The 22,598-nt window shown below is 48.0% G+C and overlaps 1 protein-coding gene across 1 annotated transcript in view; it reads left to right on the forward strand.

Annotated features, from left to right (window-relative positions):
* Positions 1–13,036: 13,036 nt before the first annotated feature.
* The window catches only part of PKNOX2 (PBX/knotted 1 homeobox 2), a gene marked incomplete at its 5' end in the record, with an annotated part of 196,156 nt that continues 186,594 nt past the window's right edge, over positions 13,037–22,598 (forward strand). Inside the window, 1 exon segment of the mRNA NM_001134095.1 lies at positions 13,037–13,110.

Consider the following 22,598-nt stretch of genomic DNA (forward strand, 5'->3'; position numbering starts at 1 on the left):
ATGCGCATTTTGGGGTGATTGGCTGGTGCCTGGAGAGGAACTGTTGATGAGAATCATGCCTTTCAAAGCTTCAGTGAAAATAAATCAGGGGGACAAGGAGAATTGGACCTTGAACAAAGCTGGGAACTTGTTGACCTGGAAGCCAGAAGCACTTCAGACACTGATGGCCCCAGACTGTTCCTTGTCTGAATGAGGAAGCTGAGCCCACAGAGGGGTGACAACTGTCTTGGAGCCACGGTGATGGGTCCTTCCTCATCCTGAGCCACCCCCCTTGCTCTCTTCCAGTTGGGATTTTTCTCTGGGGCTGACACGGATGCCTTTCCTTCAACCTTTCTCTGAGGTGCACTGTGGGGGATCTTCTCCACATGTTTTTTTCAGGGTTGAGGCTATGTTGTCTTTTTGTTTTTCTTGGTGGAGCAGTTTGATGTTTTTCATAATGTGATATTTTTAGTTGAACCCTGAATGATTATAGCCCCTTCTTACAAAAATTCTCACCTAAGTACCTAGGGACTGGGTTAAAGAACAGTCTGACTGGCTTGCCTCTGCTCTTTCCAGATGCCTTTTCTAACATCTGTACAATGTGTATCTGTCAAGCACCTAATGTGTAATAGGTGCTCCTGGTGTGTGTGTATGTGTGTGTGTCTGTGTGTGTTTGTGTATGTGTGTGTACGTGTGTGTATATGTATGTGTGTGTGTACGTGTGTGTATGTGTATGTACGTGTGTGTATGTGTAAGTGTGTATGTGCGTGTACGTGTGTGTAGGTGTGTGTACATGTGTGTACATGTGTGTATGTGTGTACGTGTGTGCGTGTGTGTGTATGTGTGTGTATGTTGCATCAAAAGGTGTCTCTGCTTTCATCTTGCTTTCTGCATTGTTGGGGTGACCCAGGAACTGGAGGAGTCCATGAATGTTGAGTGAATGAATGAGCCTAGTTAGGAGTCAATGCAAGCAGCTTCTGAACACACCAGACAACCTATAGGAAGAGCCCGGCAGCCTGGAAACACCACGAAGGATTCTCATCTGGGATTTTCTAGATGGCTAACGGTTTACTTCTTCAAGTACCCTGAGGATGTTGTAAATATTACAAGTGGACATCCTCCCTGTCTTCTTGAGTAAATTATCCAGAACATGATTGAGCCTCATTTAATGACACATTGGCTTGCCCTTTAGCTCTCTCCTCGGCCAACCCTCCATGCCTTGGGTTACCTTCTGGGGAAGCCCACACCCTTCCTCTTTTAGTCCTTTTTTTTTTTTTTTGAGGCTGAGTCTCACTCTGTCATCTAGGCTGGAATGCAATGGCGCAATCTTGGCTCATTGCAACCTCCGCCTCCCTGGTTTAAGTGATTCTCCTGCCTCAGCGTCCTGAGCAGCTGGGATTACAGGCACCTGCCACCACACCCAGCTAACTTTTTCTATTTTTAGTAAAGATGAGTTTTGCCATGTTGGCCAGGCTGGTGTCAAACTCCTGGACTCAAGTGATTCACCTGCCTCAGCCTCCCAAAGTGTTGGGATTACAGGCGTGAGCCACCACGCCCAGCCCTCTTTTAATACTTCTAATCAGCTGAGGCTCAAGGTACCAGGTAACTTAGTCTGTTAGTAATATATGTAAAACCAGAGTAATGAAGCCGTCAGTAAGGGCCTGAGAGTTTTCCTTTTGAACAAGGTTCATAAACTTTAATGCAAAGATTTCGTGGCATGTACTTTGACTTCCAGAAGATTAAAAAACAAAAAGCAACTGTCCTCTTTCCTCCAGTATTTTTATACTACGTTGGATCTATGAAGCTATTGAATAGCTAAATCACATGCTGGTGAGGAAGGCATTTTTGGCTTAGAAACGATGACATTGCTGCTGGGAGGCTGTGAGTGAAGGCCATAAGGGTTGGTAAAGGCATGATATCTCCTAGTTGGCTTTCAAGAGGGTCACACTGAAAGTTCTCTGATTCAGTTATTTTAAGCCACAAGAAGGCAATTTAGCGACAAGAAGGGCCTCTTGTTACTGGCGATCTTGCACATGAGTCTAGAGAAGGCAGCGGCTGCTGTGGCCTTGCTCGCACAGCTTTTCCCCTTTGCCCCTGGACGCTGCTAGCTCTTCAGTCCTCCAGAAACACAGCTGCCTTTGTGTCTTCTACTGATGGATGTGTCGGGCCGACCTCCCTGCAGCCCAACAGGGGGCTCTTCCAGCAAGTCCTGCCTCAACAGGGCCTTCCCTGGCCTCTCTGTGCCTCGGGAGTCGCCCGGGCCAGCCCATCCAGCCGGTGCTACCTGCAAGCTCTGTGGCTGGCAGGTGCCAGGTGGAGACTGTCAGCTGCTCAGGAGAGAGATTGTTCAGGGTAGTTACTGCTAGCAAGGGATCCCATTTTATCTACCTGCCATTAGAGTAATCTGTCCTCTGCTGGAGCCCCTCGGAGGAGCCACGTGCACGTGAGGCAGGCAGATGGCCGTGCAGTCAGGGCGACACTGACTCCGGGTAGGAGATCGAAGCTGCCGGCCTTGCCTGCCTGGGAGGCCGAGGCCTGTGCTGTGAACTCAGGAAATCTCCCGCCCCTCGCCTGTTTATGGTGAAATCAGGCCTCCCTCAGAAAGGCAGTTTTCCTACTCCGTTTGTTCTCAGATTGGTGTTATACCCTGGAGCCAAATTAGTGGCTAAGAACAATTGGAAACAAATGCTCTTTCAGCATCCTGCTGTGATCCCAGATCCAGGTGGGGACACCAGCCATGGCTGTCTTCTCCACTGAGCCACCCCTCCACAGAGAATCAGCATCCCAGAACCATTCAGCACAGCCAAACTCCCTCATAATCAGCCAGCCCGTACACATCTGCCTAACCTCAGTGAAACAAGCTGGAGCCTTGTTAAGTTATTTATGAAACAATATTCAGGACCGCCCCCCGGAGGCGAGTTAGGGAATAATGAATGGGAAGTGCCGTGGTGCCCTTTGGAGAGGTCTGTGGCAGGCCTGCTGGAGTGGGGACCCTCTCCCTCCCCCAGGGGCTGGGTGCTCCCTCCAATGGCCTTCGGATGGCTGCCTGGATGGCACCTTTTCTGAGATGCCAGTGACTGTTAGCTTGGCTTGGATTTGATAGTGAAATTCTTTCTACTCCCTCCAGCACTGGTCTGAGAAAGCGTGGCCTACCCCCGAAATGCCCCTGTCTGGATGTACCTGCCCCAAAGGGGAGTTAATAGAAGGTTCTGAAATGCCTGGTGGGGAGAACCCGCCCTGCAGGACCTATATATCTGCTGGATCATACTTAACTCCCTAGTCAACTGGTTGTCTGTGCCCTCATTAGACTGTGGGCTCCTTGAGGGCAGGGAACTGGAATTGTTGTTCATCATTGATCCCCAGCCTAGTGAAGGGTCTGATGCTCAGAAAACATTTTGTAAATGAATGAAGGGAATTACTGGCATGGCTTCCAATCCTGGCCTTCTCTAAATAAGTCTCCACCGCTCTCTGAACTGTTTCTTCAAATGTGAAACAAGGAGGTCAAGATAGATGATCTCTAAGAGTCTGCCCAGGTCCATCCATCTCACTTCTAGCACTGACTTCTGCACTGAGCTGCCCCAGACTCCAGCTCCCCCACCCACTGCCTCTGGGCTGGCTTACTCCTGGAGGGCACAGCCCACTTTAGCAATGTCCCCTCTGGCCTGGCGACCCTGGCTTAGTCATTATGCAGGGTTTCCAGTCTGGGGCTGGCTCTCTGGTGCCAAATACTGTCCTCTGCCTGTGCTGTTTTCCTCTGATGCATCTTCAGTCTGTCACTTTTCTCAGTCACACAGTTGAAAATTTCCTCCAAAGTAAAGTCGGATGCAAAATGAGGACTTGTTAGCACAAAGAGATGCGTGTGTTCTGCCCTGGGGTGCACCTCCTGGGTAGGCTGTGTTTCTTTTTTTCTCTGAGCTAGACCCTTCTCCACAAGGGGAATTAAAGGCCTTTTCGTTTCCAACCAAATGAGGAAAGCCCAGGGATCAACCTGTGGCCCAACCACATCCCTTCATCACACTGCCTTTGTTCAGGAAAGCAGAGGTGTGGCGTCTTGCCTCCTCCTTTCTGCCTGCTGCAGAATTTCTCTTGCTTCCTGTGAACCAACAACAGCAATATTTACTTGCACAAGACACATAATATTAACTTTTCAAAGTATGTAATTATTTCATTTCATTTTTACAATATGTCTGCGTTGCAGGCAAGGCAGGAATAGACATCTGGATTTATTTGACCCCTCCAAAGATTTATTGGTGTCTGGTCCAAGATTTCTTGAAATTTTAAGACTTTCTGGCTGAATGTGAACCTAGTGAGTGTCTTCTCCACTGATTTTTAACCTCTCAGGGGATGTGGACAGCCTTGAAATCTTGGTAAAATCTGTAAACCTCTCCCCAGAAAAACTTACACACAAATACTATTCTGGATAAAATTTCCGGGGATTTGTGGACCGCTACCACCTTAAGGTTCTTCTTGCTCTGATACAGCCACTGGGTTGAATAGATGAGGAAGTTGAGGCCCAGAGAGTTAGGGCAATGTGAACAGAGTCATAACACTATGAGGACAAGGGCTGTCTCCTAGGTCCTGTCTACACCCTTCCAACACGCCAAACCATTACTGCTGCATCACATTAGGTGCCCAAATCCTCTCATCTGTTTCTCTTCCTCATATTCCCCTCTTCTTTTAGATTTCCTGCTTATCGTTTTATTGCTGTGGATATACTCCTAGACGGTACAACTAGGAGTGTAGATACTCTCCTACACTCCTAATTGGCCCCCTCGCTTACCCTCACGAGGCCTTTTTTTTCTTTTTTTTTTTTTTTTTTTGTAAATCCTAAATCATTGTTCATTTTTCCAACATCAGCCTTCTGGAGTTGCCTTCCCTGTTGGAGGCTGGCCCAGCCGTCCCATCCTCAGGAACGTAGTCCCTCCTCCCTGGCAGCCTCTCCCCTGACTTCTCCCCGCTGGGGCTGGGAGGCTCTGGGTTCCTTGCTCTCTCTGTCAGGCCTTGGCTCCCTTATCCTCTCCTTGGACTGATGAGCTGCTCCTTCCCCTACTCCTAAAGATCTCAGGCTCTTTATTTTTTTGTTATTTTTGATAGAAATTGGGAGACATTAGTGGTGGCATATATACATATTTTTAAATTGTGGTAAAACATACATCACATAAAATTTGCCATCTTAAGCATTTTTAAGCACCCCTGATAGCTCTCAATGACACCCTGCGCTGGCTGTCCTGCAGTCACCTGGGGGAGGGAGGGAAGGGGTTGCTAGATGGTGCATGTCAGTAATTTGCCTTAGTGTTTGATGACATTAAGTATATTCGCATTGTTGTGCAACCATCACTGCCATCCATTCACAGAACGCCTTTCCTCTTGCAAAACTGAAACTCCGTACTCAGTAAGCAACAACTCCCCAGTCCCTCATCCTCCACCTCAGCCTCTGGAAATCACTAGTCTACTTTCTATCTCTGTGAGTTTGACACTCTCAGTACCTTGTACAGGTAGAACCATACAGTATTTGTCTTTTTGTGACTGGCTTATGTCACCTAGAATAGTGTCCTCGAGGTTCATCCGTGTTGTAGCATGTGTGAGAATTTCCTTGCTTCTTAAGGCTGAATCATATTCCATTGGATGTAGATGCATGCATGCCACATTGTGTCTGTCCACTCATCTGTTGATGGACACTGGGTTGCTCCCGCTTTTGGCTGCTGTGAATAAAGCTGCTATGAACACAAGTGTACAAGTATCTGCTTCAGTCACCACTTTTGCTTCCTTTGGGTATATAGTATGTAAAAAGTGGAGGCACGTTTTTAAGGTGTCTTAATTATTTTCTGCTGTCCCTGAAGTCAATATTCATTTTCTTCATTAACGCCGTTTGAGCAACTACTGACCTCACTGGGTCTGTGGCACCTGCCACAAGAGGCACTTTCTCAGAGAGCCCTAGAGGAGCCACAGAGAACAGAAGAGACTTTCTACCAGCCTTGAAAAGCTCAGGAGGCCCCCTGCTGCCTCCACTGCTGGTCCTGGCTGGAGCAAGTCTAGGTTAGACAAGGGTTAGAACCCAGCTCAGCCGTGTATCAGTGGCATGGCATGACCTTGGGTAGCATACTGCACCTCTCCCCTCCTTTACTTAAAAATCAGTTAAACAAAAAAGATACCATAGCCTTAACATTCTAGAGCAACTCAGTCCTGCACAACCTTCCACGATGACAGAAATGTGCTCTGTCTGAGCCATCCAGTATGACAGCCACTAGCTACATGTGCTGTTGAGCACTTGAAATGTGGTGAGTGAGAATGAGGACAGAATTTTACATTTCATTTCATTTTAATTAATTAGAATTTGAATTTTAAAAGTCACACGTGGCCATCGGCTACCTTATTGCACCATGCAGCTATAGAGGATGAAAACGGGTGGCAGTCATGTAGTCCATAGAAGCGGCTCAGCAAGCCCAGTGTCTGGCACATAGTAAGCACTCAATAAATGTTTGCTATTATTAGGTCTTATGTGTCTTGCTTTCCAGCCCACCACACCTGATGGCTCTCAATGACACCCCACACTGGCTGTCCCGGAGTCACCTGGGGGAGAGAGGGAAGGGGTTGCTACATGGTGCATGTCAGTAATGAGCCTTGCACTGAATGTTTCTGGTCTGCTACTTTCCCTGGAGGGTCATGTGAGCTGGAGTGGTATGTGGCCTGCTTTGCAAGTGATTAACATGGTGTAAGCAATCTGCATAGAGAGAAAAAACCCTCGGTTGGTATTCCATTATTCTATTAGAGTTTCAGAGCCAGGATTAAGTGGACATGATTTCTTCCTATGGGCCATTAATTTTGTTTTATTGCTGGTCTGATGGCCATTACCCTTTTTTGCCAATGCATTCCCCCATTAGGTTTGTACAATTAACAAAATATGTGCTGTTAGGGCTTTGATAGGAGGAATGGAATGGAAATAAAGGGAGGGGGTGCAACCGCTACATAATTGGGGGTGGGGAAATTGTCCACAATGAAGGGAAGCCTTCAGCACCTGCCTTCTGGCCACTGGCATTCCTGGGAAACTGCAGTAAGACCTTTCCCCAACTCTTTCCCAACTAGGAGTGGAGGAGTTGCCCAGGTGAGAGGGAGGGACACTTGGTGGGTCCATGGGGGAGTGGTGCTGGCATTTCCTGGTCCTCCTCCTCCAGCCTGTAGCTGAGTACAGCACAGCTGAGAACATAATGCGACACCCCCACCACCCCCACACTATCACCTTGAATCTGATACTGCTCAGCAGGCAGCATGAGTCAGCCTCTAGGTGTCTGGCCCCGTGACGGGAGAGACTTCTGGGGCAATACCTGCCTTCTCTCTATGGGGCAAACAAGAGGACATGTGCCCAGTTAAAAGGAGGCGGCTGATACTCCACATCATCCAGTGATCGACACGTGGAAATGCAGAATTGGCATGTTTAGGTCATACAATTTCTGGAGAAAAGTTAGGAATCCAGATTTCTAAATGTGAAATTTTGCAAGGTTTAGATGTTGGCAGATACAAAAACACTGAACAGGCAAGAGTCAACCTTGGGGCTGCTAGTTGGCAGCCTCTGCCAGTCAAAGGAGTTGTGGAAGGGTACTAAAGGAGACATGGACAGATGGAAGTTGTGTTTTAGGAAGATTCCCAGGGCAGGGTTGGTAGGGTGGATGCGCAAAAACAGGGTGAGGCTGGAGACGAGGAGAGTTGGGTTAATGACAATGGGATGGGTAGAAGAGCAGCGATGCTTGTGAGGGAGAATTAGTGAGTCTTGGGTCTTGGTGTTTTAGCACTACAGAGGATGTCCTTGGGGCCAGGGAGGCTTGCCTGTGAGCAGGCCCACCCTCATGCTCAAGGGTTTACCTCTGATGAGACCAAGCCACTCTGTGAGCCCACACCACCCAGTGTATGTGAGTCTTCCCATCCCAGGCTTGGAGGGTAAATTGCTTGCTTCTGCCTGATGTAGAAAGGTCATAAGTATGTCCAGTTCTTTCTCCCATATGGGATAAATATTAGGGTTAACCCACCAGTGCCAACATTCCTAAGATAACTTCATATTCATACCTATACTGACAGGTCCAGGCCCAAGAGTCGAGGCTTGGCCTGGGCAGGGCCTGAGGAGTGTCACAGAGGAACCCTTTCCAGGTCTTTGCAACTGGGTGCCCAGCACTGCCTGTGGCCCAGGAGGCTGAGGACTAGTGTGGAATTAGCATTCAGGCCCACTGGGCTTTGAGGAAAGCTGTGCAGTACCCTCAGTGCTGGATGCATAAGAGTCTCAGAGCCAACAAGTTAGCACTAGGTAATTATATCTATTTAATTACACAGCTATTGTGTCATTTAGAGCCTGCTGGTCAGGGGCCTCAGTGCCTGACTGACAACCTCATGGAACAAGTGTAAGCAACTGCAAAACATTATCAGGTGATGAGGGTGCACGGGTGGAACAGAGCAGGGACTCAGTGAGATATGGTGGGAGCTGCGGATATGCTGTTGGAGGGACGAGTGGTCCATCAGGTGTTTGCTCCTGGAATGGCCTATTTCAATCAGATTTTTCCACCAAAGTTTTGTTTCTCTTCTGAAAGCTTGGCTTATAGGCCTACAGAGGGCTTTGCAGAGGACAGGAGCATCCAGAGAGACTCTTGGTGTTCAAGAAGGAGTTGTCACAATTTGGTCCTCATCCCCAAAGTCTGGCTTGGGCAAGAATAGGAAAACTTGTCATGGGCAGCAGGATGAATGCAGAAGTCCTCAGTCTTCTGGATTTGCCTCTCTTTTTCCTATTCAGTTGCAGCCATTTTTTAATTAAGTTATTAATATGTCCTAGGCATTGCACAAATGAGATGGTACATGCACCATCTCATTTAAAGGTGCTACTGTTAGCACGCTTTTAAAGATGAGAAAATTGAGGTTCATAGAAGCTAAGTTTAGGTAAATGATGGGCCCTGGCTTAAACCTGAAACTCTTTGACTCCAGCATCTTTACTCTTAACCTCAATGATACACCGTGCTAGCAAGAGACTTAGCGCCCTCCCTGGAGGATTGGTTTGGGCAGTCTCAGAGATTGTCAGAAGGAGTTTTATTTTAAAGATCTAGTAGTTTAACTCTATCACTTTGCAGATGAGGAAACTGAGGCATACAGTGATTAAAGTTCCTTGTCCAGATCAAACAGTAAGTTAATAACAGAGTCAGGGCATGAACCCATGTCTGGCTGACCCCCCGGTCTGGTGCTCTCTGTGTCAGACCTATGGCTTTGCTAAACCCCCAGCTCATCTTCCTCTTTACCTGGGTATGTTTCATAGATGCCTGCACAGCTATCCTTGAGGATGCAGAGACAAGTTCTGTCACGCTACCTCTTATGGGAAGCTTTCTTCTATCCCTCTCCCCGCATCTTTTCCAAATAAGCATGACCATTCAACTCCCTCCTCATTTACCATTTTATAAATTCCCTCATATCTATAAATGTGAATCGCTAATCTCATTTATGATTCCATTTTATTTTCACGATGAATAAGACAAGCCTGAGTTCAAATTCTGGTTCCATTATTGCACGGCTGAAAGCCTTTGCCATGCTTATTTGCCTGCGAGGATCACAGACAGCTGGCTTTGGAAGACCCTAAAACATCAGGCACATGGATGATTCCCCAACAGGCATCCATGGGGTAGTGCCAGTCCAGGAAGACTTTCAGTTGTGCATACTGATGAGTGAAACATAAGTACAGTGTGTAGAGACTGCATGTGCATACACACACAGGTGTGTGTGTCGGGGGGTGTGTGTGTGTGTGGAGAGAGAGAGAAAATGATGCTCTGTTTCTCAAAGGATGGCTCTTTATTGTGAGATTTTTGCACCCTTTATTTTGGGGGAGATGAATTATTTCATGAAATGATGGTGAGAGAAGACACTATTAATGTTTTATCAAAATAGAAGTTTGTCAACACTATCAGCCTTCGAATGCTGTTCAACACTTTACTGATGGCTGAAACCCAAATCGGGGAAACATGCTTTGAGCAGCTTCTCACCCAGTGCAGGATTCTCCTCTCAGTGTTGGGAGTTCACTACCTTCCAAGGAAGCCTCGCTCATTTCTGGATGGTTCTCATTGCCAGAGAATTCTTTCTTATGTTGAACTGCAGATTGGCTTCCGCTAACATCTAAAGTTAGTCCTAATCCTATCCCCTAGAGCAACACAGTCCCCGTCTCACATAGTTTCTTCAAATATTTGGAGGACTACCATGTGGGAGAAGGACTGTATTGCTTTAGTCACTAGAGCAAGGACCAGTGGATAATTTTAGAAAGGGACAAGGAAGATACATCTCTAGTTTTTTCTACCATATCTTCTGCCTCATGGCCTCCTAATAATACTGAAAACAGCCACAACAGCAAAGATAGCTAACATTCAGCGAGTGCTTATTTTGTGTAAGGCAGTGTTCTAAGAACCTTTCAGTATATTAAGTCATTCATCCTCACCACCACTCTCAGAGGAGGAGTTAGCATTAGCCCTATTTCATAGATGAAAAACAGGCACGGGGGCATTAAGTAACTTGGCCATAGTCAAGCCAGAAGCGAAACCTATCCAGTGTGATTCCAGAGCCTACCCTTTGAACCACTAGATTTCTAACCTACAATTTAACCACTAGACATCTTCTCTCTCCTCTCTTTTCTATTCATCATTGTCAAAGTTCCTAAAGTATGATGCTAAAGCTACATATAGAACTAATACAAACTGGTAAGTTCAGAATGGAGGAGATCATTCAATTCTCAGTTGGATACCATATGGCTATTACTGCAACCTATGATCACATTTAGTGAGTTTGGCAACAATATCATACCCTGGGCTCATTTTGAGCTTGGATTTAAATCAAATAATCCAAGTCTTTTGTTTTTTTTTCAAACTGGGTCATCCCATTCTGTTTTTATTTTTTTTTTCAATACTTTTTTTTAATGTAAGAATGGGATTTGGTATATATATTCCTGTCAAATCTTTTCTACAAGAGTCTGTGAAAAAAAAGTGGGTTTGCATGTGGATGTAGGATATACTAATTTGACGGTTTAAAGTAATGAGATTGTGGGCATTTTTTCTTTATTTTCAAAATTATTTCATTTGCAGTTGTCATGATGTTATTGGGTAAGAAATGAAAACTGGTAAAGGAAAAATGAACTTTTAACTTTTGGCCTGTTCTTTCAGCTTGCTAAAACTTTTATAACAATCTTGAAGCTATCCCTCCAGCACAGTAGCTGCTTTTCTCAGCTTTGCATCATGTGCACCTGGAAAGTCCGCCATATCTTCTTTCAAGTCACAGGTGTCTCAGACAGACAGTCCCAGAGGGCAGGGATAGAGCATACAGCTCCATGTAATTTAATCTAGAGACTTCATGTGCCAAGTTCATATCATGCTCAGTAGTAATATGTAAGTAGTTTAGAATAATACAAGTTGGAACCCATTGCCAGCCAAGGGTTGGTTCTGAGGTGCTGGGTGTGGACTCTGGTTGGAATGATGAGAGTCCACCATTCAACACTTCAGCAGATATTTACTGAGAACCCAGCACAGGCTGGGCACTCTGCTAGGTTCTGGGGATATAAAGATGCAGAAGACATGGTCTTTTTCCTCAATGGTTTGTAGTCCAGTGGTCTGGTTCCGCCTCTGAGGCACCTCCATGAGCCATGAGCCTTGATCATGCAGGTGTAAGGAGACAGCCCCTGAGGAAATGCCTTTGCCTCGAGGAAGTCATCATGAACAAGAGAGAAAATTTGATTTCCTCAGCACATCTCACTATACCCCATGCCTGAATCTTCTAACTGAAATTCCACCTTCTTCCAAAAAAGGCTTGCTTGTCTTAATTAAAAGGAAAGTACTAAAGACAGCAGGGACATGTGAGGGTTTATATTATGTCAAGTCCTTGTTGAACAACCTTCAGTGTCTCTGTGATCCCACAGGCTAGCCTGCCCTCTATTGCCTGACACCGAAATCCCTGGATGCTCTGGCCCTACCTTGCTGAGCTGGCACTAGTCTCTCCTCTAGTGTCTTTCAGGCAGACCAGTCTCTGGGTCATCCCAGGACCCTCCATGCTCTTCTGCCTCTTGGCCCTTGCTCAGATAGCCCCCTTCTTTGGAATGCCCTCTCCCTCCCTCCCACCAGCCAATTCTTGTCTGTCCAGTCCGCCAAGATCCCATTCAAATTCCGCCTCCTCATGAAAACTCCCTTGAGTGCTGCAACTCTTGCAGACTTTGTGTCTCTGTGGAGAGAGAATAGGCATTGCTTCTGTACACTTTAGCACAACTTCATATACAGTCTGGCCTTATTGGGAGTTCTTGTATATGCGTGATCTCCCTTCCCCAGCAATGTGGAGGCAGTGCTTTTATAACAGGACAGCATATGTAGATCACAGAGCAGACAACTGATAAATATGTGTTGACTGTTTTTATTTTTACAAAATTGTTTTATCCCAGAAAGAGAATTAAAAGCAGGCAGATTTTTTTTATCTTTCCAGTCCTGCCCCATCATTCTTCTCTATGCACATTTTTCTTCCTGCCCAATTGGACTCTTCACCTTTACTTGCAAGTTCTCATCTGCAGCAAGACTTTCATATTCCTGCGGTAGACAACAGGGTCAGCGTTGTTGTTTGCTTGCCTTTTGCACCCTTCCCTGTCTAGATTGCAAAGTTGCATAGGGGCCCTTCTGCTCTGTTCCCCTGCATGGGGTCTTCCAATAGGTAGGAGGCACCAGTAAATGATTATTACCTTGGTCAGCTCAGGGCACTTGACAACCATGAGTCTTTTTTCTCCTCTGGTAGTCCTATAGGGAAGGGGAATACAAGTCCTATGAAATGGAGGCATCAAGCAGGTAGAGGAGGGCATGAACCTCTCGCTCTGCCCTGATTAGGTCTCTAAACAATAATGGTTTTGTACGAGGAGTCTCTTGCTAGGAAGCTTTCTCACTCAGCACTGCAGGCACATGGCTGCCAGCCCTGGCCTTTTTCCTGAGCCAAACCCACCTCTGGGTTTACCCCCTTCCCCACCCTGGCTTTCACTTCTGCAGCATCTTACACAGTCTATAAACATGTTTTCTTTCATTGGCAGGTGAAGTCTGGAGCAGGACTTCTGAAGCTTTCTATCCTCCATGCTGCTCACTAGAAAAGGGGCTGTGAACTGTAAGTAACTTTGATTGGCGTTTTCCATGCTGACTCAATAAGGTTAGAGGTTAAAGACCAGCTCTGAACCTGATCTTTAACAGCCATGCATTGTGCAAGAGAAACACTCAACAAAGAGCTAGTCAGAATGTAAAATACAGTGGAGCTCTAATTAGATTATGTCTGAATGTGACAAAGAGGCCCTGTAATATGACATCCTCTTTAATTAGACTATATTGATTGTTCATTAAGGTGGACTTGATGTGTTACATGTGTCATGAGTGCCGGAGAAGGAAGCCCTTGAGTCTGCAAGGCCGACCTAGACCCCAGCCACTATCGCCTGTGGGCTAAGCCTGGGAGGCAGCGAGAGGAGGAAGTGGCAACATCAGTCCTCAAACTGGGCCAAGTTTATAGCCTGCACTTGCTTTTACATCTGGTTATTTCTGGGGAGGCATGAGGGAGGAAAAAGGAAATGCTGCTGACCGCTTCCCTTCCATCAGCCCAGTAATAGCTTGACCTCTTAGGCTTATTTGCTCATATTGGTTCTCCCCACTTGGCAAAAGTCTACCAACCTGTGGGACCCGGCCTAAGTCCAGTCTCCTCCGTGGAGTCTTCCTTGGTAACGCCAGCTGGAAGCGATCTCTTCCCCTTCTGAAATTCCGCAGCATTCACACACGCTGCCCCTGCCTGTGTCCCCTGCGTCTGTCCCCACCTCTGGCTGTCACATAACCATGCCCTCTCCAGCAAGGCCGTGAGCTCCTGGGGGGTAAAGTCTGGGATTCCTACTTCTTAGTCTGCCCACTGCACACTCAGCCTAGTCGCTCTTTAGTAAGTGTCACCTGGATGACTGAGTTGCCCTGGGCAGGCATAGTTTCCCCGCGCTGCTTATGGGGCTACCTGAGGCTGAGCTGTTGCTGCCACGACTTTGATAGTACATTGGCTTCCAACCAGTCCATGGAATTATAAATGATTAACCGTTATCAGCGCACATCTTCACCTCTGTGTAAAAATAGATTGACTGTAATGAGTATTTGAATAAATCATAAGAATGGCCGCCCTGCGATCGGCTAACATCCTGCCGATGGCTGCCCGGTGAGTGAGCAGGGCGCCGGCCCTCCCGCCTAATGGCCTGCGATTCAGCGCCGGTCGCCTCTGTGATTGACGGGCCTGGGCTCCCAGGGCACCTCCTCTGCAGCCCTGCTCAGGAGCAGTCGGATCTCCAGGCTGGGGGGTTGGGGGAAGGGTACTTCCCTCCATCCTGTTCCAGGAAAGCCTGCCTAGGAGGTGGGGCGGGGGTGGGCAGAGGGGCAGACTAGAAGATAATGACCTTTGTGAGAATCGATGTCTCCTCCCATCGGAGGTTAGAGGGACCTCATAAGTCAAGTATGAGGAGCAAGCTGAGCGTGAACTTTAATGAGAGCTGAGATCGTGGGGGGAAATAGGCCTGCGCATCCCCCTGATCCCTGAGGGCAGCCAGGCACCTGGCTCTGGCCACCACACCCAGGAAAGCTCCCTGGCAGGGACACAGCATTGGGCCTACAGACAGGAAGCAGGAAATACAGATTTCTTCAGGTCCCAGGCCTCAGAAATGGAAAGATTCAAATGACCTTTCAGGGAGTGGTTTACGAGGGTGGCCTCAGGCATGGGGATCCTGCCTTTTGGAGGGAAAGGAAGAAGAGGAGAGGGGGAGGCAAGCTCAGGGTGATAGGGCCCAGTTGAGGAGGGAAGGGTCTAAAAGTCTGAAGTTTCAGAGACAAGGCCAGTGAGGGCTGGATTTGAGAGGGAAACAGCAAATATTCCAAGTTAATTCCAGTGGTGTCCCATTTCTAGGCTATGTAAAAAATCACACATAACAGAATGGCTTAACATCATTTATTCTTCAGGTCAGGAATTCAGAAAGGGCATGGTGGGGCAGCTTGTCTCTGTGCCACCAGGTGCCACCATGGAATCTTAGTGGGGGCAGCTCAAAAGCTGGATGCTGGAATCATCCAAAGGCTTGCTCCCTCATCGTTCTGGGCTTTGATGCTAGCTGTTGGCTGAGAGGTTGGCTGGACTGTCTTGGCCAGATCCATGTGACAGCTCCATGTAGCCCAAGCTTCCTCACAATATGGCGGCTTGATTCCAAGGGTGAGCATCTAAGAGACAGCAAAAGCCAAGTGGAAGCTATGTTGCCTTTTATTACCTGCCCTTCAAAGGCAAGCAGCATCATGGCCACTGCATTCTCTCAATGCAACTGGGGCAGTTGCAAAGGTCCACCTAGGTTTAAGAGAAGGGAACATAAATACCCCCGTTCTCCATCTCTCCAAGGAGTATCAACATCACATTGAAAGAACAGGATGAGGAATAGGGATGTATCTTGTTGCAGTTGTCTTTAGAGAATACAGTCTACCACAATCGGTACTCATCAAGTTAGTGGTCTGGCACAGCACAGCCTCGTCTATTTCCCAGAAAGAATAAGAGGAACCCTTCTTTGGGGGTGATTTGTTCTCCCTAGAAAGACAGGCTAAAGAACCCCCTGCCTTAGATAAATTAAACTGTCCCTTAATTCACAGAATGTTTGAGTCGAAAGGGCCCTCGGAGGCCAGGCAAGGATTCCTTCCTGGGCAGGCCATGCTGGTGTTAGTAGGTCCTGCAGCTAGCAGAAACTTCGACCTCAGAGTCCATCTCAGCAAGAGTGAGTTGAGTCTATAACCCACAGCTTCAGGTGTCAGGTCTGGAGGAGTCCTAGACTGTGAGCCAGGACTCCACAAGCCTTGAGCCCTTCATTTACATCCAGGTCTCCCTGGACCTCCATCCCCATGGACTTCTAAGCTGGGGTAGGTTTCACACAAAGATTAGGACTTAAGATGCTACAAGGGGCTGTGCTGTAGCTAGGGAATTCTGGGCAGCCCTTCCTCCCTGACCTCACGTCCCCTGCTCTCCTTCCTTCCCCTCTGCCACATAATATGTCCTGAGTGTCCTGGGTGCCTTGTTGTGACTTAAGGGGATAGAAAAAAAGCCCAAGCAACCAAAGAGTAGAAACAACCAGCCTGTATCCCCAAAGGGCTGAGAGCTGAGAATGGCTAACACCAAAGGGGAGGGGGCAGGGACAAGAGGGGTGAGTGGACTTGGTCTTGATAAAAGAGTGCTAGAGTTTGGAGGGAGAGTCTTGGATTCTTCCACTTATTGGGCACTTACCACATGCTAGGAATCATGCTAAGCACTTAGGGTGCGTTTTCTCACTGAACCCTCACACTATGTTATGGGATGCTGTTATTATCTCTATTACAGAAGAGGAGAGGAGGCTTAGAGAGCAAGAGGAATACCCTAGGAAGTAACAGAATTGAAATTCAACTGAGGACTCTCTATTCTTGAGACTTACACTATTTTCTTGTATGACACTCAGTTGACTCCTCTGTAAATGGAAATGTCTGATGGCATCATCCCCAATGCTACCATCATTTCTAAGATTCTAAATGTGCAGATAAGATTTTGGGAACTTGCTTAGATATATCTAAGTGGGCCTACTTCATGGAGTTGAGTCTAGGTGAAAGTATGGAATGATTTCCTGTTCTGTCCCCTTTTGTGAAACTTAGGTCAGGAAACTAACATTTAATTTGGGCACATGAAGGAAACAGATGGATACAAACATAAAGGTCATTTAGATTTTCAAGGCTCCAGCTTGGGAGAAGAATGTTAGATTTGAAGTACAAAGATCAGATTTGAAGCCCAGCCTTAGCACCCCTGTGATTCTGGGCACATGTCTTTGGCCTTTGGCTTCCTCATCTCTGGAATGGAAGTGGGGTTGTATATACTTCCCAGGACTGCTGTGAGGACTCACTGCGATCCAGCATGTGCAGGTACCTACAGCCATTCTTGGCACACAATAGGCACTCACTGAGGCTCCAGCCATTCACTTGACCAGTAAATAAATAAAAAGTGGAGTTGGAAAGAAAGGCTCTTCCTTTCCATCGCTTCTGACAAAGACGGTCAAGAATCTTGCCTTTAACTGTACTTCCCATAAAAGTTCACTCATAAACTATTGATATTTTAATAATACACATTAGCGTCTTGCCCTTTGACAAATGAATATTGAATGAGCAATAAAGAGGCAAAACACTAGCCAGGTATACTGCTGCAGAGAAGCTAGGATCCTGGCTGGCTGTCCAAGGGAATGCCCGCTTTCCAGAGACCTTGTAACTCACCCCTCACCCCAGTGACCCCTAAGGAAACAGCTCTCAAAAACAGCTCAGAATCCAGCCAGCCCAGCCTGGCCTGAGTAGGGTTTGTCCTCATTTTTTTATTTCAGTTGGCTGGAGGGGACTTGAAAGGGGAGAGAAAAAGTCATTAAAGAACCACTAAAAGTGTGGATGTTTTACCCCCTGTGAAACACTTTGGATCTTCCCATTACCTTTGCGAAAGGTGGAGGTTTCTTCTTCACATATTCTTTCCTCCGTAGATTGCATCTACAGACAGTCAGACAGTGTGCCCACAAGAAATCAGGCAATGAGCGTAAAAACAACAGACTCGATCCACCCCGCTTGACCGGATCTTGATGGGAACCTATGCTCGAAGGGCGTGTGCTAAGGTTTATAAGACAGAATTTCCTGCCTCTTCCAGCTTTGTAGCCAGCTCCGTGGCCCCAACCTCCAGGTTCTCATGGCCTCCATCTAGGCTGGTAGTCCTTGAGTGTGCAGAGAGCAGTGACAGGGGCTTTTCGTTGGTCCAGCTTAATTGGTGTGATTTAATGGCGTTTCTGGAGGATTCAGATTCAGGCTTTCCGAGCTGCAAATCTGCTTTCTAAATGTAGAATTTTTGTGGAGTGGTAAAAAATAATGGCTGTTCTGTGATTCCTGCCTCCTGAGCTAGGAGATTGCAATTTACATTATGCAAATAGACATTATGCAATCAAGGCACTTTAGCAGGAATCTGGTGGCAGAGAGGCCGATTGATGAGATGCCGAGGTCTGCAGCCCCAACTGGAGGCGCCCCGGAAGAGTGAGATGGAGTGGGGAGGGGGTGGACCGGGCAGGGGAGGAGGCAAAGAGTCTGTTCCCCTGGCCCAAGGAGGCCAAGTGGAGCCGGCCCAGAGATGAACGCATCGGGGAGCTGCCAAGGCGACTCTCTCAATTAATGGCTTTGTTTAATCATACCCCCTGTCCAGAAGAGTATTGTCTTACGGATAATTTCGTTTGCCTAACGAGATTTTGCTAATTAAATCTCCTTTCAGTTGGTGTGACTATGCCTGCAGGAGAGGGGGCTATTTGGAATCTTCTCCATAAACCTTTCTGGAGAGGAGCTGGGAAGGAGGGATGGGAGGGAGGAGAGAGAAGAGGTGGAAAGGGAGAGAGACCCTTTCCCGCTGCAAGCCGGGCAAGAGGCTTTGAGCAGAGTTTGGAAGCTGCAAGGTGGCTGCCACCACCCAAATAGCCTTTCTTCATCCACTGAAATGCAGTTCTAAATCCTTGTCCAGCCTGAAAGGATTTCCCTCTTTTTTCTTTCTCTGTGGTGCCTGTCACTTCCACCATTACCCATTCTCAGGTCCTTCTCAAATCCTCAGAGGGAGAGCCGGGAGGCTTATAAGGAGGTTCTGAAGGGTTTCCAAGCGCTGCTCCCAGTATCCCTGGCTGTGGGGGAGCTAGTGATGGTGTAGGATCCCCTCCTCTTGCCTTTGCAGTTAGCCAGCCAAGCTGGCTCTTCAGAGAGGAAAAATTGCTTCAAAGCTAGCCATTTCTCCAGGGATAGTTGCATGAATCAAAGAGGAAAATACCTCGTTAGACCCATTTATCATCAGAGCTAGCCAAGGAGATCCTCCTGCATCTGGAGGAGGCTAGCGCTGTGCTTGCGATAGCTGGAGCCTAATTAACGTTGCTGTGATATGCGTCCATGCCATCCCCATGCTGGACTACCTCCAGTGGTTCTTTGCTATCCACAGGTTGAAGTTCAGCTTTCTTGGCCTGGCTGACCATGGGCTTCACAGTTCAACCCCGGTCTACTTTTCTAACTTCATCTCTCACCCTGCAGCTGCTCCCCATCCCTGTAAATACAGACACTCAGATGCACAGGCACACTCCTACAGCTGATACCCCAAGTATGCCGGATCGCTCAATCTCCCCCGACAAATACTCTGTGTACTTTTATGCCTCGGTGCCTTTGCACATGCTGCTTATCTGGACTATCTTCAGCCTGGGTGGCTGTTGCTCATTTATCTCCTCTGTGACTTCCTCCTTACAGGCCTTCCCAGCCTCCTCCATCCCTATGCTGCTGCGTTCCTTTGCCTGTAGACCATCACAAGACTCAAACACAATTATTAGTCTATCTATCCATGTAAACCATTGAACCCCATTCTTCTTTCAATCCCAATACCTTGAATCGTTCCTGGTCATAACAGGCACCCTGCAAGACTGATTAAGAGAAAGGAGGGGCCTGGCGTGGTGGCTCATGCCTGTAATCCTAGCACTTTGGGAGGGCAAGGCGGGCAGATCACGAGGTCAGGAGTTCGAGACCAGACTGACCAACATGGTGAAACCCCGTCTCTACTAAAAATACGAAAATTAGCCAGGCGTGGTGGCGCATGCCTGTAATCCCAGTTACTCAGGAGGCTGAGGCAGGAGAATCGCTTGAACCCGGGAGGTGGAGGTTGCAGTGAGCTGAGATCGTGCCACTGCACTCCAGCCTGGGTGACAGAGCAAGACTTCATCAAAAAACAACAACAAAAGAAACAAACAAAAAAGAGAGAGAGAGAGAGAGAGAAAGGATGAAGGATGAATGTATGATTCAAGGTGAAGAGGGTGGAGTGATGGAGAGGCATTCTCCAGTTAAACCCCCAAGCTCCAGGATGGATGATGAAGGGTGGGGGGGATGGCGGGGGGGGAGTAGAAGACTGATTTCTCCTGACACCATGCAGAGGTAGCTGCCTATCCATTCATCACCTTCATTTCACAAGATGAGGAGGGGCACTTCATCTGTGGTTCCCCGTCTATGTGGGGGCCCTGTGCTGGGTGTGTCACGTCTCATTTCGTAGATGCTCACATGTGAGGTGGGTACTATTTTTGCAGAGGGAACTGAGGCTCGCCTGTTGTCATCGGAGGACAAGGCAGTGTTGGTCTGTAACTAGGCCCACTGGGGAACCCCAGGAGCATCTACCTGTAGGGAGATAAAAGCTCCTATACTTCCCAGTCTCCCCTCTTCCTACCCCCACCCGCCCATCCACCCAACCATCCTTACTGGAAGCTAAGCCGCTCTGGGAGTTTGCCCTACTCTCTCTCCCCACGACGCCAGGGTTCACACATGTTCTAGGATGCCTGCGTGTACCTGCCTGTGTGTGTCTGCATGTGCTGGGGGCCTGAGTGGTGCACAGGCCCTGCAGGGTGGCCTCTGGTTACTGGCTCTGGACTGCTGCCCAGCTGGTGGCGGGATATCAGGGGTGGAGGAGTGTGCATTCCATGCTGGGGATGGAGCAGCCCAGGGGAAATGGCTCAGGTCTTCCTGTGTAATGTGGAGCAGGGATGAGGGGAGGGCGGGTTGTTTGTGAGTGTGTGAGCGAGGCAGTCTTTCAGGAGAGTGGCTTTGTGTCCTTCTTGACTCCTGAGTTTTAGTGCCCTGCTTGTTCTTTGTCGGGGCACGTCTGTCCATGGCCTATCTCTTCATCTAGGCTTGCAATCATCCTAACGTCCCCATCATACTCTGCTGAGCCTGTAGTGTTTCTAGGTACACAGTAGGTGCTCAACAAATGCTCAGCGAATGCAATGCGTAAGTGAAGGATTGAACAAGTGTGCATTTTGGTGTCAGACAGACTTGGGTTCTGTTATTTACTTAGCTGGGAACTTGGGATTTAATTTTCTTATCTAGAAAGCAAGAATAATAATATTTCCTATTTTTTCTTGAAGGGCTGTTGGTGGAGGATTAAAAAAGATATGTGAATGTGTTTTATAAACTATAAAGCACTGCACAAATATAAAAGGTTATTACTATAATGGTTATCACACTTGAAGTGGTCACTGTTTTTGAAAATTAGGGATTCTGTTTTCAGGAATGTAAAATCATCTAGGCCTGATTTGAACTCTGGGACTTGTAGAGCAATGGTTATAGGAACTGATTCTAGATTCGGCCAACAGTGGGAGCTTTCAGGGCCTGGAGGCTCAGCCCAGAGGCCCTTGCCCTCTCCCCTTCCTGGTGGACTGTCCCTGGGGTGGGAAGATGAGTCTGAGAAAGTGGGCCATCTTCAGTTAAGCCACCTGTCCCCAAAGTGGGCCCATGGAAATGGTCTTCTTGAGTCTCTGCCATTGTCTGGACTTCATGTCTCCTTATCTTCGCATATGCTGTTCCCTCTGCCAAAGACGCTTTTCGTCTTTTTCTCCACTGGTCTTTTCACCTCTTGTGCCATAGTTGCTGCACTGTTTCCGCACCCAGGTTACCAAGTTTACTGCCATGAGGGAATCTATCACAGTGTACCTGGGACTTTCTTTTTTTTTTTTGAGATGGAGTCTTGCTCTGTCGCCCAGGCTGGAGTGCAGTGGTGTGATCTCAGCTCACTGCAAGCTGCGCCTCTTTGGTTCATGCCGTTCTCCTGCCTCAGCCTCCCGAGTAGCTGGGACTACAGGTGCCTGCCACCACGCCCGGCTAATTTTTTGCATTTTTAGTAGAGACGGGGTTTCACTGTGTTAGACAGGATGGTCTCGATCTCCTGACCTCGTGATCTGCCCGCCTCGGCCTCCCAAAGTGCTGGGATTACAGGCGTGAGCCACCATGCCCGGCCTGTACCTGGGACCCTTAATGCCTGCCTCCCTTACCAGTGTGCACTGCCAGGGGAGGTACTGGGCTTCACTCATCGCTGGAGCCCCAGAGCCAAGTGGATGAATGGATGGAAGGATGAAAGATGAAGGGAAGGGTTGGAGCTTGGTAAATGCACAAGATTGGAGCTTCTAAAGCACCCTGAGCTACAGGGGAAGGCAAGGAAGAAGAAGCTGCAGAGAGATCAGTACTGCCTTGCAAATCACACCCACATTTCTGAGATATTTCCCAGCCAACCTCATGCTCCAAATGTCAGCAAGGCTGATCTTCCTTGGGGTCACAGGGTCTGGGGACCCCAGTCCCCTGTAGGTGGGTGCCTGGCCCTCAGCCAGCTGGGCAGTGAGGCCTGCATGCTGGAGCTGCATCCTGAGGATGGAGAGGCATCTGCCTGTTGCCGACCTCTAGTGGTGAGCAGTTCTCCACCTGGGGATGCAGACGCTGCCTCCCCTTATCCCCAACACTTCCAGATCTGTCTCTTGGTGGGGTTGGCCCCAGCTGGCAAAGAATCTGCTATAAACCCTCCCTGGGACCTGGCTCCCTCGCCTTCCCCCTGAGTTGGAGGCATCTTGTGTCTTGCCTGCTCTGGGCCTCTCCCCACATTGCCCTCCCACTCCCAGCCCCAGGCAGCCTCAGCAAAGTGCCAGGGGGCTGGGAGGCTTTTCATTACCAAATGCACTGAACCTATTTGTGAGTGTTTTGCAACGTGTTTAATCCAAGGTGTTCCCTCAATTAAATTAG

The sequence above is a fragment of the Pongo abelii genome, chromosome 9 (genome assembly GCF_028885655.2).
Source record: "Pongo abelii isolate AG06213 chromosome 9, NHGRI_mPonAbe1-v2.0_pri, whole genome shotgun sequence".
In the NCBI taxonomy this organism is placed as follows: Eukaryota; Metazoa; Chordata; class Mammalia; order Primates; family Hominidae; genus Pongo; species Pongo abelii.